Source organism: Heloderma suspectum, chromosome W (genome assembly GCF_057233095.1).
Source record: "Heloderma suspectum isolate Gila_16-S chromosome W, 16-S_ref, whole genome shotgun sequence".
Taxonomy (NCBI): domain Eukaryota; kingdom Metazoa; phylum Chordata; class Lepidosauria; order Squamata; family Helodermatidae; genus Heloderma; species Heloderma suspectum.
Genome location: NC_139475.1, coordinates 915,393 through 930,526, shown reverse-complemented (window position 1 = coordinate 930,526; position 15,134 = coordinate 915,393). Strand labels below are relative to the sequence as shown.

At 55.7% G+C, this 15,134-nt stretch overlaps 1 protein-coding gene across 2 annotated transcripts in view; it reads right to left on the bottom strand.

Annotated features, from left to right (window-relative positions):
* LOC146333902 (guanine nucleotide-binding protein G(I)/G(S)/G(O) subunit gamma-7) overlaps positions 1–15,134 on the bottom strand; it is a 127,163-nt gene that overhangs the window by 30,219 nt on the left and 81,810 nt on the right. For both annotated transcript variants that reach the window (XM_084825079.1, XM_084825080.1), the window contains one exon: positions 7,401–7,428. The gene's annotated coding sequence lies outside the window, so the exon portion shown is untranslated. The remainder of the gene's footprint in view (positions 1–7,400; positions 7,429–15,134) is intronic.

Genomic DNA, 15,134 nt, shown 5'->3' with positions numbered 1-15,134 from the left:
GTTGGACTGCAACACTCATCATTCCCGGCCAGCATGGCCTTTCCCAGCAAGGCCATGCTGGCTAGAATGATGGGTTTTGCGGCCCAACCCATCTGGAAAGATCCTGGTTGGGGCAGCCTGCCTTAGAAGGGAACCGCCAACTCTTTTCATTCCAAGTTTTCAAAGGGCCTTTTGGGAGGTTACTTTTGGGGGATGAGCAGGGTACAAGACAGTGTGCTGGGGGGGGGGCGGGGAGAAGGGGACAAGATGAGCCCCCCAGCAGCACCCAGCTCCACGATCCTGTTTTAATCCGGGGGCACAGCAAGATGCCAGTGCCCCACGGAGGAACCCAGAGTAGGCACAGGGGTGCTCGGTGCCACCTCCAGAAGCCCCTAGGCCGGGTGAGGAGGGAGACTAGGTGGCACACACCCATCCTCTAGGCAGAAGGGTGCAGAGGAGGATCGCGGCCTCCAAAGACCAGACCTGCAGCATGATGTGAGCCCCGGTGGAAAAGAAGCCCTGTCCTGCCGAGGAAGGAAATTGGGAGCTGGCCGGGCATGACTGCAAAGCCACGGATCAGATGGCCAGACGCAAGCGGAGCCAGGAGCCCAAACCACCAGAGCCAGGCAGCCGCCGGAGAGCCCTGGGGTGACCCTGACTTCAGGACATGGGCCTCTCCGAGTGGTACGCCGTGTGCCGCTGGAGGCAGCTAACTCAGCAAGCGAAGCCAGCCGAGACAGACATGAAGCAACCCGCCCAGCTCTGGGGGCTCCGGAGGCGGGAGGGGGAGCAACGGCGGATGGCACAGCAGAGCGGCCCTGGGCAACAAACCCTCGGCAGGGCTTTCCCTGCTCCCCGGGGCCCTCCTGCCCGAGCCGGACTGACCCTGGAGAGGAGCGTCTGGGCCGGAAAGAGCCTTCCTGGAGCAGCTGCCCCGGAGCCCTCGCTTGCAGAGCAGATGGGCAGGCAGGGCTGCCGGGGCTGCAGAATGTTCAAAAAGAGAGCAGGGGAGACATTCCCGCAGCTGAAAGGAGAGGGAGAAGGGGGGGGGGCTGGGAGAGGATTTTGGCCCTGCTAGGCCCCTGAGAAGCGTGCACGGCATGTGCTCGGATACCCACATCTGCAGGTGTGCCAATTCTCATGCACAAGGCCATGTGTAAGGGCGGGGCGGGGGGGAGAGAAGCAGGCCCTCCCAGGACACCGGGAACGGCTACCACAGGGCGCAGAAAGGAAAGGTTAAACCAGACCCGGAGCTTCAAGTTCCAGGGAAGCTGCTTGGCCTAGGAAGCCACAGCGGTTAAGGGTCAGGCCCAGTTGGTCCATCAAGCCCTGCCTCCTGGCCAGTCAGATGCCCTGCTGGGAAGCCCCCAAGCACAGCACGGAGGCAGCACCCCCCCTCCGGTTGTCAGTCCCCGGCAGAAGAAGCCTGCCTCTGAAAAGGAAGCGCTCTGGGGGCTGGCAGCTGTGGTCAGAGCTCTCCTGTAGCCCTGGCTTTCTGGCCCTCAAACGGACAGGTTGCCCCCTCCTCCCAACAGTCGCTGGCGTAGCCTCAGACGGGGGCGCAGCGGGGCTCGTGTGCCTCAGATTGCTGAGTAAATCCCTTTTGCTGGCTCAGGGGAAGAAAGCTGGTGTGTGGGTGTGTCTGCCACCCTGAGGTCAACTGCAAAATGCCACATGCACGCAGAGGCCATTACGCAAACTCTGCCTGACCTTCTCTAGCCATGGAATCTGGATTTCCTGGTGGGCGCTCCTTTTTTGGCAGCTTGTGCAACCGTCGCCTGCAGGACAGGAGGCATCAGGGACCGGCAGTCGGGCCTGTGCAGGATCCGTCCCCTGTGGCTGCTCTCTCCAAGGATTCGCCAGATGGCCGCCGACAGCCCCCCAGGGCCCCTCTCTTCTCGCCCCAGGGCTTCTGGTGTGCAGGAAGAAGGATGCTTCAGGAACACTACTGGTTTCCAACCAGGAATCTCCAGTGACCTTTTGCGTACCAAATCTCAATCTCACCTGCGGGCAGCGATTGGCCCTCAGATAAAGTTCAGGTCAAAACAGCCCTCAGCCAAGGCTAGTTCCCACCCCCCAACCCCCTATCCCACACTGACTCCTCGGTCCATTTATCCTGGAAGTCATTTTGATGACTGCTTTATGGTTTTGTCCTGGTTCTGAAGGGCGTTTTTAAATGCAAAAAGCTCTGCTGTTTTAATGGCTTCAGTTGTCACAACTGTTTTGTTGCTCGCTCCTATTTGAGAAAGTGACAGAGTGGAACAGAGCTGTTTATTTGTTTATTTATGACATTTATATCCCACCTTTTCCCCTCCAAGGTGGCTTACATGATCCTCTGCCTCTCCATTTTATCCTCACAACAACCCTGTGAGGTAGGTTAGGCTGAGAGGCAGGGATTGGACAAATTCATGGAGAAGGGTATCAATGGTTACTAGTCCTGATGGCGATATGCTACCTCTGGTATCAATCGGAGGCAGTATACTGGGGAACATGAGCAGGAGGGGCCTATAACTGTGCTCAGGCCCTGCTTGTGGGTTCCCGGTCGACAGCTGATTGGCCACTGTGTGAACAGAATGCTGGATGAGACGGACCCTGGGTCTGAGCCAGCATGAAGGCTCTTCTGATGTTCTTATGATTGGCCCACAGTCACCCAGTGAGCTTCATGGCTGAGTGGGGACTTGAACCCGGGTCTCTTGAGTCTCAGTCCTAACCACTACACCAGACTGTTGCTGTCTGTTGCTTTTAAGAACAGCAACAGGACAAATACACTTTCTTGCAATTGAATGCTTGGCGGGGGGAACCATTTCCAGCGGCGGGAGATCAATGATTTAAGTCAATAAACAGAACAGCCGCAGGCGGGCCGGGCAGCGTGGGGTGGTGCATGCTTACCCTGCGGGCAGAGCGTGACAGCGGGGGGAGCCCCAGCGTGTCATCACTGAAGATGAGCTCAGGGTCTCCACGGCCTGCCTCAGGGCTGATGAAAGCACGAGGCCTCACTTTCTCACACTTTCTCAGCCCGAGCCCCTAGATGGCCTCTTCCACTGGCTCCAGGGAGATGTTGAGAAGCGGGGGGGAGGCATGCCTGAGGTGCCCCACGGATCAGCGGCCAAGGGATTGAACGTTAGCCTCTCCCCGCCCCGCTGCTTTCTTGGATTTCCTGCCCTACAAATTACTGCAGCCACCTCAGTGCGATGCCTCCGAGCGCCAGCCCTGCGACGCAGTTCAGAAGAGCGCCATGGTACCAAACATCACTGAGAGGTCCCTGGAAAGCGGCAGGGTATCACTCCCCATGTTCACTTGGCAAGCGAGGCAAACTGTGTTGGAAACTGGATCCAGACCAGCCGGTTTCCTCTAGGGCAGGCTTCCCCGAGGCTGGCTGGGGGATTCAGGGAGTAGTAGTCCAACACGTGGCAGCAAAAAGCTAAGGGAAGGCTGAATGGGGAAAACCTAGAGGTGGGTTGCCAGGACACACGTGGAGTCCTGGCACAGAATTTATTTCAAAAGAGAAACCGGGTCCATGGCGTGCAGCGACTCAGGCGGATCTGCTTCAGCAGGAAGGAGAACGGGGGCGAGGGGAGTAAGGAGGCAGCTTCACCCAACTCTCCCTTCCCGGAAACAGCTGGCTGTCAACACAGGACCACCTCAGGTAAGCATGGGGAGAAAACGGATGCACGGATTCATCAGCACAAGCTGGCAACCAGAGGAAGCCGCCCAGAGGTTCTCCAAGTCCACCGTCCAGCAAAGGGGCAGGAAACGCCCAGGGTGGGGGCAAGAGGCAGCAGGCAACATGTTCGTTTTCTGCAACCTGCCCAGAACCACTTGGGAGACCGGTTGCCTATGGCATCCTGTTACATGGCAAAGAGGGGTCTGCTTTTTAACATGTCCGGGAGCAGCCAGAAGTCCCCTCACCACGGGGCCAGATGTTCCAGGTGAGCAGATGACACCCCCACCGCAGTTAAGCGGCCAAGGAGAGAAACTGGGAGGAGGACGACAGTGGCTCGTTTCTCCTCATGAAAAGCCACGGCGTATCTACCGCCAGCTGACGATGCAGCTTCTTTCAAATCATGGCTTGGCCCTGGGAACTTGTCCTGGAAGGGGCTACCTCCTGCTCTGCGGAGGACTTCTCTCTCGCTTGCTCTTGCCCAGTGGGGATGGAGGGTGCTCCTGGCAGAAACCACAGCTCCCCCCTGGCAACGCAAGAGCCCATCCGCTGTGCTGGCAGGGCTACCCTGCACCCCTTTAGCTAGCAAGGATGAGCTCCAACTGTTTCGGCCCTCGCTAGTGGTTTTGTCCTAGAATCAGCTTCTCCTGCCACAGACGTTGAAGTCCTGTCATGAAAAGCACCAGGCAAGGCTGTTCCTTGCTACCCCTGCAGGCAGGATGGTCCTTTCGCAGAGTGCCTTTCGTTTGCTACTGAGGACCCACAGCCAGCCCCAGTGTGTCTGCCGTTTGGACGGGGACAGGGAGCAGGGCTGGCACCAAGGGTCGGCATGGCCGGGCACCCGCCAAGGGCCCACACCCCAGCAGGGGCCCACTGGCAAGAGCCCCCTGGAGTTGCTGCTCCTCCTCCTTCCCATGGCAGCCTTCCCCTGCCTCTTGCTCTGGCCCAGACAACACTAGGGGTGAGAAGGAGCAGCAGCAGCAGCATGGGGTGAGAAGGGAGGTTCACTGAGGGAGGAGGCCCTGGAGGCGGTCTTGCCCAAGGGCCCTCCAGAACCTGGACCCGATGGCTCCATGCTACCTCCAGTGTCAGAGGCAGTATGCCTGTATACACCAGTTGCTGGGGAATGAGGGCAGGAGGGTGCTGTTTCACACGTGTCCTGCTTGTGGGTTCCCAGTCAACAGCTGGTCAGCCCCTGTGCAAACAGAATGCTGGACCGGATGGACCCTTGGTCTGATCCAGCGGGGCTCTTCTGATGTTCTTATGGCCTCGGCACTGGGAGCCACTGGTGCTAACTAGGGTGGAACCCCAGAAGCGCCTTTGACAAAATGTTGCAGGGCCAGAGCATCCCTGATGAAGCCAGCGCAGGATCCGCCGCTCGAGTCCCCCACCTGGCTGCAAACCAAGCCGGCACCGGGCGTCGCTGCAGGGAGAAGCGCCTCGGATCCCAACACAGTTTCTCTTCTTATTGGCCAGGGCAGAGGGTGGCTCCTCGCCAGTCTCTCTGCACAGGCTCTGACCCTGGCGAAAGAGTCACCCCATCACATGAGGCCACCAAAATGACAGCACCCTTTTCAAGTGGCAGGCGTGTAGACAGCGGCCCCGTGACTGTGCCCCCGCGCTCCCTTCTGTGTGGCACTCTTGTTTGATGTGTTTATGGTCTAATTTGGGGGACAGGCAGGGAGCCTGCAAACAACTCAAAATAGCCTGAGCCTCCTCGCTCCGGTCGGTCGCCCACGAGACCGATGGGGTGACCCGGGTGGGCGGCACCCAACGGCCCCACGGCCCTCTTGGCCTCCCAAAGCGACCTTTCCGCAAAAAGGGCCGCCTCTTTCTTCTCGTGCGGCTGCTTGGTCAAACGCCAGGCTGCTTTCTCACGCGCCTGCTTGAGACTTCCCGGGAAGGGCTGATGACTGCACCATCATGCGAGCGCCAGCAAGCCAGGGGCAGTTCCCACGTGGGGCTGGGGGCACGGCAGAGAGAGCGAGAGGCGGCCACGAAGCCTCCAAGGAGAGGAAGCTGCCCTCTGTCCCCTTGTCAGGAGACACGGCTGTCACGCTGGCTTGGCCAGGGCTCGGGAGCTGAGCTCGGAGATGGCATGGCCGGCTGTGCGGCGTGGTGGCGGCAGCTCAGCACTCATGGCAAGATGGGAATCGGGAAGAAGCAGAAACTGCATAAAGAATGTTCTTATGCAAGGGGTGGGGGTGAGGAGCGGTGAGCAATCCACTTTCAAACCGACTGCCTGACCTGGGGGGGGAGGGGTCAGTCCTAAGCCAACCTGCCCCGCCCCCCCCCCCCAGCTTGCAAAGTGCCACCGTCTCGCTGGCCCTGGGTCCGTCCCTCGTGAGGTCAGCACCATTTGCACTTCCCCGCCCCACAGAACCTTCAGCTCTTGTCCCAAACAAGCCAAAATTCTGCGTTCTGCAGCTTGGCTTGTAACCTGCATTCCAGCGATGTCGATTGTGCACATTTATTTCATCTGTTCATTGCATTTCTATACCTCCCTGCAGCCAGAGCTCTCTGGGCAGTTCGCAAGCGTTAAAAACCATAAAATACGGCAACGATAAAACGCACTAGAAAATCTTTCAAAGTTTAATACTACACATTAAAATCAGAGTAAAAACCAGCAGCTCTGCAAGATCTAAAAAAATAAATAAATGCAACAACAGATGCAAAACAACTGGAACAGGAGAACTATAGGATGCTCAGGAGAATAAAAAGGTCTTCACCTGACGCCGAGAAGACCCCAACGTCAGAGCCAGGCAAACCTCTCTACCCTGCCCTGCCCCTCATCCTGCTGTGACAGCCTTAAAGAGCTTGAAGCTCCCCGGAAGAAAACTCGAGTTGCATCCGCAGAGCGTCCAGTGGTGATCTGCCTTGAATCCCTGCAGTGCCAAGGCGGAGACAGGGGCTGCTCTGCTCCAAACCTACTCTAAGGTGGGAAGAGAGAGCACCCACCTGCCTGTTCCCAGGGCAGCACATCCTGACAGCCCAGCGCAGCTTGCGTGCGCTGCTCTGCCCCTCGCCCCTCGTGAGCAGAAAACGGCATGTTGGATTGACTCAGTTCCCCTGAAAATCAAACTGGCAGAGAATTTGGTTCTCAGAGGGCAATGGGGCTGGGGATAGAGACACCAGCAGGAAAGGCAATACAGAGCCCGAAACGGGCAGGAGTGACTTGTCTCAAGCCGAGTGGGGCTTTCCGCTCTCAATGCCGATACAAAATATCGAGGGTTTGCACCACAGAGATGCTGAGAGCAGCAATGCCACATGGTAACCTGAGAGGATCGTGGCCAAGGCCGTCTTCCAGTTTTCACAGAGTTTTTCCCTAGCTCCTCTCTCTCTCTCTGGCCGAGCAAATGGCAGCAGGAAACCTTGGCCCAGAATAGGTGAAATCATTGTTGTCATAACCCCTGTAGACTGCCCAGACAACTTTGGTGATAGGGTGGCATACGAAGTGAATAAAAATATGAATAATACAGGTGTGTTTCTAGGCATGTGCAGAGTGCCCTCCCTTCAAGGGTGAGCCACCCCCATTTGGGAAGGGAAGGCAAAGCTGGCACGATTTCCCAGACCGGTTGGCCGAGATCTCTCCTTTCATGGATCAATCGCACAGTCACAGGCAAAAGAAAGAAGCCAACCGTCACCACCACTGCAAGTCTACGTGTGTGTGCAAGAGGGAGAGGGAGAGAGAGAGTGTATGTTATCAGGTCTCATTCACACCCAATTACTAGAACTGTGGTAAGCCATTCTGTGTACATACCTTTTCTTCCGCTGCTCTTGGAAGATCCCTGAAAGAGAAAAAAGGAAGAAGGAAGAGATTAGCTTTTGTTAGCTTTCTTGAGTGCAAGGGCCTCTCACTCAGGGCTGCAGACACTTCCATGTTGACTGTTCCCGGCTTCCAGGGAGATGGCGGCAGGTTCGGCAAGATAGCCCAAGCCAGGGGGGCCGAGAGCCCTGCTGGCTAGACTCTCCCATGTGCTGCCACTGCTGGGATTGGGTCTGGGGTCCTGTTCTGACTGGGAGACAGGTCTCGCTCTCTTGTAATGCTGGAGCCCACCTGGGTCCTCCCCTGAAGCCAAATGGTGGGAGATTCTGGGCGGACCGGAGGAAAGACTATCTGCGGAACTCCCCGTCAGACGCTGTGGCTGTGGCCGCCAGCTAGGACGGCTTGAAGGGGGGACTGGACAATGCCACAGAGTCAGATCAGGCCATCGATGGCCACTAGTCAGGATGGCTGTCTACTACCTCCAGGAGCAGGGGCGGCAGGCCCGGTCTGAGTCGCACCAGCGGCCACCAATTTCCCACCATGCTCCTGGCGCGGCATTGCTGCAGGGCACAGTCGGGCATCAAAATGGCACCTAGCCTCAGCCAGCTGGTGAGCCTAGAGGGGCTGCGGGCTGAGGAGTGGCCCTCCCAGATTTCCCTTGGCTGGGGCCCTGAGAAGCCCCATCACAGCCACACAGCGGCAGTGGCTCTTGCACTCATGTGCTGCTTGTGGGCTTGCCGTTGGCGCCTCCAGGGGGAGAGGAGGCAGCTGCAGTCGATGGGCCTTTGGTTCAATCCAGCCGCAGGCCTGGTTCTGACCCAGAAAGCCCTCTCTCTGAGCCTGGGGTATCCTAAGCTTCTCCACTAGGAACCCCCTACGTTTAGCAAGTGCTGCTCAGAAGGGGCTGGGGGCCCGGACCCTGCTCCGATGATCCTGCACAGGTAGTTAAGAGTGGGTGGGGGCAGAGGGGGGCTACTTCTCCTCCCTTGAGATCCTGAAATCAGACTTGTCAAAACTGAATACCTGACCTGGAACACGTTAACAAACGTGCTACCATCCATGCAGGACTCGCTTGTCCAGCTTTCCTCAACCAGGTGGCCTCCAGATGTCATGGGAGTACAACTCCCATTATACAGAGGCTGTGGGTGATGGGAGTTGTAGTCCAACACATCTGGAGGCTACCCGCTTGAAGAATGCTGCCCTAGAGTATTCAAGACGCTTCTATTTAATGTCATCTCGTTGCAGCCCTCGCAACAACCCTGAAAGGGAGGCCAGCCTTCCCCGTTACAGAGATGAGCATGCGCTCCCAGAGTGAGTGCAGCAAAGGCGAGAGCTGAGCCGGCCTCGCTCCGTCTCTCCCCCCGATGCCCCAGCCGGCTCCTGGCACAAAACCTCCCTGTCCCGATGTCTCGTTCCTCCGAGCAAAACAAGGCTCAGGGTGGCACAGTGCCGCAGACGATAGTCTGTGACAGGCAGACCTGAGATAGCGCAGGGCAGGCTGCCCCACCAGGCGCAGGAGGGGGCCTCCGCCCCGGAGCTGAGTGGCGTCCGGGAGAGGCAGACGCATTCCCCACGCGCCGGGAATTCCTCCGCCCGGCTGTCACTGGCCTCCTCTTCCCCGCATTCCTTAGCTGCCCAAGCTGCACAACAAAAGGAAGATGGAATGAATCATGTTTACTTATCCGGAGAGAGGGAGAGAGACTGGCCGGGGCGGAAGTGAGACCAGCCGGCCTTGTATGGAAGTCTCTCAAGGCACGGGAGGGGCATGGCGGCTCCCCCCCTCCCACACCCACCCTGGACGGGCAAGCCACCAAGTGGCCGCCCTCGCGGGTCCCTGGCAGCCAGCTGAAGCCCAGGGTTTCATCCAGGGGGTCTGTCCTGCCTGCTCTGAATACCTCGGATGGGTCACCCTGGGGGGCAGTGGGAGAGACGGCGGCTTGCCATGCAGCCACCGAGGGAGCAGGGAGGGCATTCAAACCTCGCCTAGGCTTGCCGTAGCTCCAGCCAGCATCCCTGTGCAGCTCAAGGCCCCACGGGTCCACACGGCCCATTTCCCTTGAGCGGCGGATGGAGGAGAGGCAGGGAGGGCGTGCTGGGGACGTCGGTCATTTTGCCAATGTGGTCTTGGATTCCTGCATTGAGCAAGGGGTTGGACTCAATGGCCTTGTAGGCCCCTTCCAACCCTACTATTCTATGATTCTATGATTCTTCTGCAGAAACACACACAAGGCGCAGGGGCACAGGCAGGCGGTGGGACGTTGCTACAGATCCACCGCCCCACCAAGGTACCTCCAGACACCTCCCCTTCCTGCCCTGCTCCCCCATCCCAGGCTGGAAAGCTCCTTCTTCTCCTCCATGTGCAGAAGGCAAGAGGAAGCCACCCGGGCCGAGCAGAGGAGGGCTCCAGCTAGGCCAGCATCTTGTCCGGTCGGACGCAGGGGAGGAGATGCTGGGATGAGAACATGAAGCCCAGGGCCACCTGCATGCTGAAGCACCTGCTCTACCACCAAGCAGCCATCCATGCACACAGCACCTGGCCTCACCTGGGAAAGGACAGGGGAGAAGTGGCTACCATGAAGAGGGCCTTTTCTGCTGTGGCACCCTGGCTGTGGAATGAGGCTCTCCTGGTGACTACATTGCGCTCTTTCCGGTGACAGGTGAAGCCCTTTTGATTCTCCCGGGCGTTTTAGTCTTTTAGCTCTGACGTTTTAAACCCGTTATTGTATTCTAAGCCTCTGCATTGCTGCTAAGTTTCATTCTGGTTTGTACTTTTATACTGTAGTTTTAAACTTCTGTATTTTATATTGTATTTTATGGTTTTCTTTGTTGTGAACCGCCCAGAGAGCTCCAGCTATTGGGTGGTATGGAAATGTAACAAACAAACAAACAGCCCGAACATGCCGACCCCTGGTGCCGACACACAAAAGGCAGACTGCCTTCCCTTATATACACCTAGCCAACCTTTAAAATTGTTAGAGGAGGTCTTGCTGGTCATTCCAAAATTGTTCCAAAGTGAAACAAAGCCCTGTGAGGAGAGACTGAAAGAAATGGCCTTGAGAAGACGGAGGGGAGACAGGATAGCGCTCTTCAAGTATGGTTGCCACAAGAGGAACGCCAGGATCTCTTCTCGATCCTCCCAGAGTGCAGGACACAGAATCATGGGCTCAAGCTACAGGAGGCCAGATTCCGGCTGAACATCAGGAAAACCTTCCTGAGTGTCAGAGCAATACGACAATGGAACCCATGTCCTGGGGAGGTGGGGGGCTCTCCCACACTGGAGGCGTTCAAGACGAGGCTGGACAGCCGTCTGTCAGGGATGCTCTGACTTGGATTCCTGCATGGAGCAGGGGGTTGGGCTCGATGGCCTTGCAGGCCTCCTCCAACTCTGCTATTCTATGGCGGACTGTTGCCACACAATACTTTGACAGCAGGCCTTCCTGGTAGTGGTGCCCACCTTTGGAAAACCCCATCCCACCCTCCCATGCAGTTCGGGAGGCAGGAAATGTGGCCTGCTCCAAATGCCACCTGAAAACGCCCCTTTTCACCCGTGCTGCCCGTCTGGCAATGGAATGAACCCGCTGCTCTGTCTTACTGCCCCTTGCATTGCTCTGTACTACTATTGCCACTGGAATTCTTTTCAATATTGCATTTTAAATAAGATTTTAATATTCATGCGTGAATCTCTTAGGGATTTGAATATACTCAGCATATACAAGTGTCACAAATAAATAAAAATGAACGAATGAATAACACACATGCTTGAATACTGAGCTACAGCAGCAGGCTGTTTTGAGCCCTGTTCTTTCTTACGCCCCAACAGGACGGGGTAAGACACACAGAGTATTTTTTTGAGGCACATCAATATTGGAAAAACACAGAGAAACGCGAAGGCTGCCAAACAGCCCTGGAAAACCGTGGCATGCAGCCCCCCCCCCCCCCCGCTGCCCTTGGCCTGGAATGAAACAAAGGGCCGTGAGGCCAGCTGAAGGAACTGAGTCCTCCCGCCCAGCCCTTTGATCACTTTGGGAAGCGCGGGGAGGGAAAGATCGCAGAGATGCCAGCTGCCTGGAATGGGCGGCTCTCAGGGAGGAAGAGGTGGAATTTCACCCCTCAGCGCTGGCTCAGAAGGATTCCACACGAAACTACGCTTCCATCCGAGGCGTTCCAGTATGACCATGACAGAGGAGCAGCTCCAGCAAGCCCCATACGACTGTCTCTCCTCTTGCCATGAACAGCAACTGCTCACATTCTTTCCCTAACGAGCTTTTGGGCAGGTTCAGTTATGCAACTTCTTAGGAAGAGGGGGACCCGTGAATATCTCTTTCTTCCCCCCCCCGATTTTTCTGCCTTGCTGGCAAAGTGGGCCGCAGCACACTCCCTTCCCACCCCAATGCATGCTGGCAGGACCAACACAGCAGGAGAAACCAGCTGGATCGAAGCAAAGAGGATCCATAGAGCCGAGTATCTTGTTTCCAGCAGTGGACAGCCAGATGTCCCAATGAGATGCTCACAAACAGGGCACTAAGGAGATGGCCTGGTCCTTGCCCTCCCTCTGCAGCACCCACAGGTACACTGCCTCCGAATGGGGAGGTTCCACTTACTTTCTCCTCCACAGATGTACTCCAGATGTGTTGGACTGCAACACCCATCATTCCCGGTCAGCATGGCCAATGGGAACTATGGGAGTTGCAATCCAACACATCTTGAGGGCGACAACTTTTGGGGAAAAGCTGAATAAGATCATCATAAGAGCCCTGTGGGATCAGAGCAAAGTGTCTCCATCTGGCCTAGCAACCTGTCTCCAACAGTGGAGACAGCAGCTCAAAAGGAAGCCCACAAGCAGAGCGCTACTTTGCTCACCACAAGTAACACACGCACGTCGGCTTCGGTTTCTTTGCTCGTTCAAGCAACGTTTTATAAAACGTGGGCATGAAAATAAGTGTGCAAAATGATCACATCATCCTAGTATTTTCAAAACAGTAGAAAATCAGGTACAAAAGAAACAAATGCTGCTCAAGTCCCATTGATATAAGCCTTATAAAAAAAATACCCCTAACAATCCCTCCACTGCACCCTGAACAGCATCAGTGAGACCCCTTCTACTTCTCCACCTACCCTTGCGGTTAACATGCAAAGACAAATCTTTCAGCATGCATGGAAAGGAAACTGTAACCAAGCATTGTGATTCGTTGGTTGTTCCAAAATGGTTTAAATGCTCAAGATACAGAAACTCCCTCCCTAGCTGGCTCTTTCAAACGCTTGGGATCTGATTATGCTAGGGTCCCCAACCTTTTTGGGTTGGTGGGCACATCTGGAATTTTGAGGCTGTTGTGGGTGCTCTCACAAAATGGCTGCCCGGGGGTGGGGATTGCCCATTATTAAAACGGCTGCCACAACGGTCACGGCCAGTCACAAAGCACTCATTTCCTAGGGGGCAAATATGTGAGAATAAAAGGGAAGTAACTTGCCCAAGAATCTAAGTACTGGGCAGAAGTGGGGTCCAAGAGCCAGAACACAAAGCCACTCTTTTGAACCCGAATAGAGATGGTGCTGGGGGGCAGACCTTTGCATGCAGCATGTCAGTTTTATCTTCAATTTTAAAAATGCTAAGAAATAAAATAAAGCCAGGAGATGTGGGGAGCCTGGAGGGCCAAAAGAGACCCCAGCACCATATTGGAGACCCTGGTATGGGTATACTTCGGGGGCTCAGAAGCCCCTCTCAATTCTACCGGCTGTCTCCAGCCATTTGCAGCGATGCTCTGAACAAAGCAAGCAAAGCTGGTGGTGGAGGAGGTCAGCTGCACTCTTTCCGAAGCTGGCTTCCGTGTACAATTCACTGACTTAACAAATACAAGGGTGGGGAGCAAATGTTCAAGAAAAGCAATATCCAAATGTGCTTCCACGGAGCTGCAGGCAGGGCAGGGTGCATTTTGCACGAAAGTCAATCAACGCTTCTGGCAAGGAAAGGTGAATTGCCACTGGTAGGAGCTGCGCACAACTATTTTGCTTCTGCGAGGGTGGGGCGAGGCAGGGCAAAGCTGGGCTTCTACGTTTTCGTTAGGGATTTTGCCTATGAAGCACAGTTTTTCCCCCATTCTAAAAGGTTGAAATGCAGGAAGAGCTTTAAGCTAAACTTTGCTTTGGGGGTGTTTTGTCCCCACCTGTTTGCCTTCGACCTTGCCCACCCCTGGCATGGGCCCCCGGGAACTTCTCTGAAATTTAATTCAGCCCTTGGGCCAAGAGAGGTTCCCCACCCCTGCCTGAAGGGCTGGGACTCAGCTGGGCTGGGACACTCCATCCTGCACACACAGACAGCGCGCTGGTATTTCCTGGATGCCGAATGTGGTGCACAATACCCCTTTCTACTGCCACGTGCAACTGTTGTACTGCCGTGGACTGATTTATGTGAAGTATTTTTATATTTTGGCTGCTCCACAGCCAAAAGAGCTCCCAGTGCGGCTTATGTGCCATCCATGAAAGAAGCCAGTCAGACCCTGCAATCTAAAAAGGCACTGCACACAAGGACAAAGGTATGGGGCGGGAAGAGGGGAATTATCTTCCAGGGCATTCAGTCATGCCGAATACTTCAGGGTATTCAGTTTTATTTTTGCTCATTAAAAGCCTTGCTGTGATGATCCCCCGACAAATGGCGGAATCTTCTGCAGCCAAGAGAAGCAAGTCGAAACTCAAAGAAGCGAGGCTTCGGTAGAACTCCTGACGCCAGGTAATTTAACATCTATGGTGAATCTATTTTCTCTTTTTTATTTGCAGCCACTGGAATATATTTCATGGAGAGCTGCTGATTAAAAAAAGAAAAGAAAATAAATAGAAAGGCGACAAGATAGAGACAAGCTGGCATTTTCTCATGAACTTTACCTCACTTTGAAAACATAATTACAGCCTCGGTACGAAATGTGCTGAGCAAACAGACCGGAGACGGAGAGAGCGAGAGGCAGCAGAGACAGCAGGGAAGGCGCTGTCTGCAGTTGCTCTCTCCAGCGGCACGCTCTGCTTTGGGCTCTTGGAGGGAGACGCAGCGAAGCCTCTCTCTGCTCTGGAAGGAAATTCCTGCTATCAGATGGCCAACAGCAAATTCCGTCTCACATGCCACACTGCTGGCAGGAACCCTTCCCAAGTTTTGGGAGAGCTCGTGTGGAGTTTCCCCTGGGGCCAGGTTTCCCAAAGGAGAAGGCGCGATGGGTGGGAATGGCAGCTGCCGAGCGATCCCACAGTGAGCGCAAGCACTGACGGAATGTTCCAGGGCCATGGGAGGAAGAGCGCGCAGGCAGAGAGAAGGAGCGCAGGCCTTTCCAGCTCCCAAGACCTCGGCGAGCCACACAGTGCCTTGGCACATACGCAGAGCAGAAGACGCACACAGGCAGACACAGGGCATACGGGGGAGTCCATTGCTAGGGATGAAACCAGGTCTTGGTTTCTTGGGATGCACCGCAATTCCGCAGACAAACCCCTGGGTACTGATCCGATAGTGATGGCCAGCCATTTGGGTGGCTTTAAAAGGGGTTGGACAAATTCTTGGAAAAGGAGAACACTTTCAATGGCTCCTAGTCCAATGGCTCTGTGCTAGAGGCAGTGTGCCAACGTACACCAGTTACTGGGAAACATGGGTGGGAAGGCACTGTAGCCCTCGTGTCCTGCTTGTGGGTTTCCCGTGGGCAGCCGGGCAGCCCCCGAGATGGACCTTAGCCTGATCCAGCAGGGCTCTTCTGG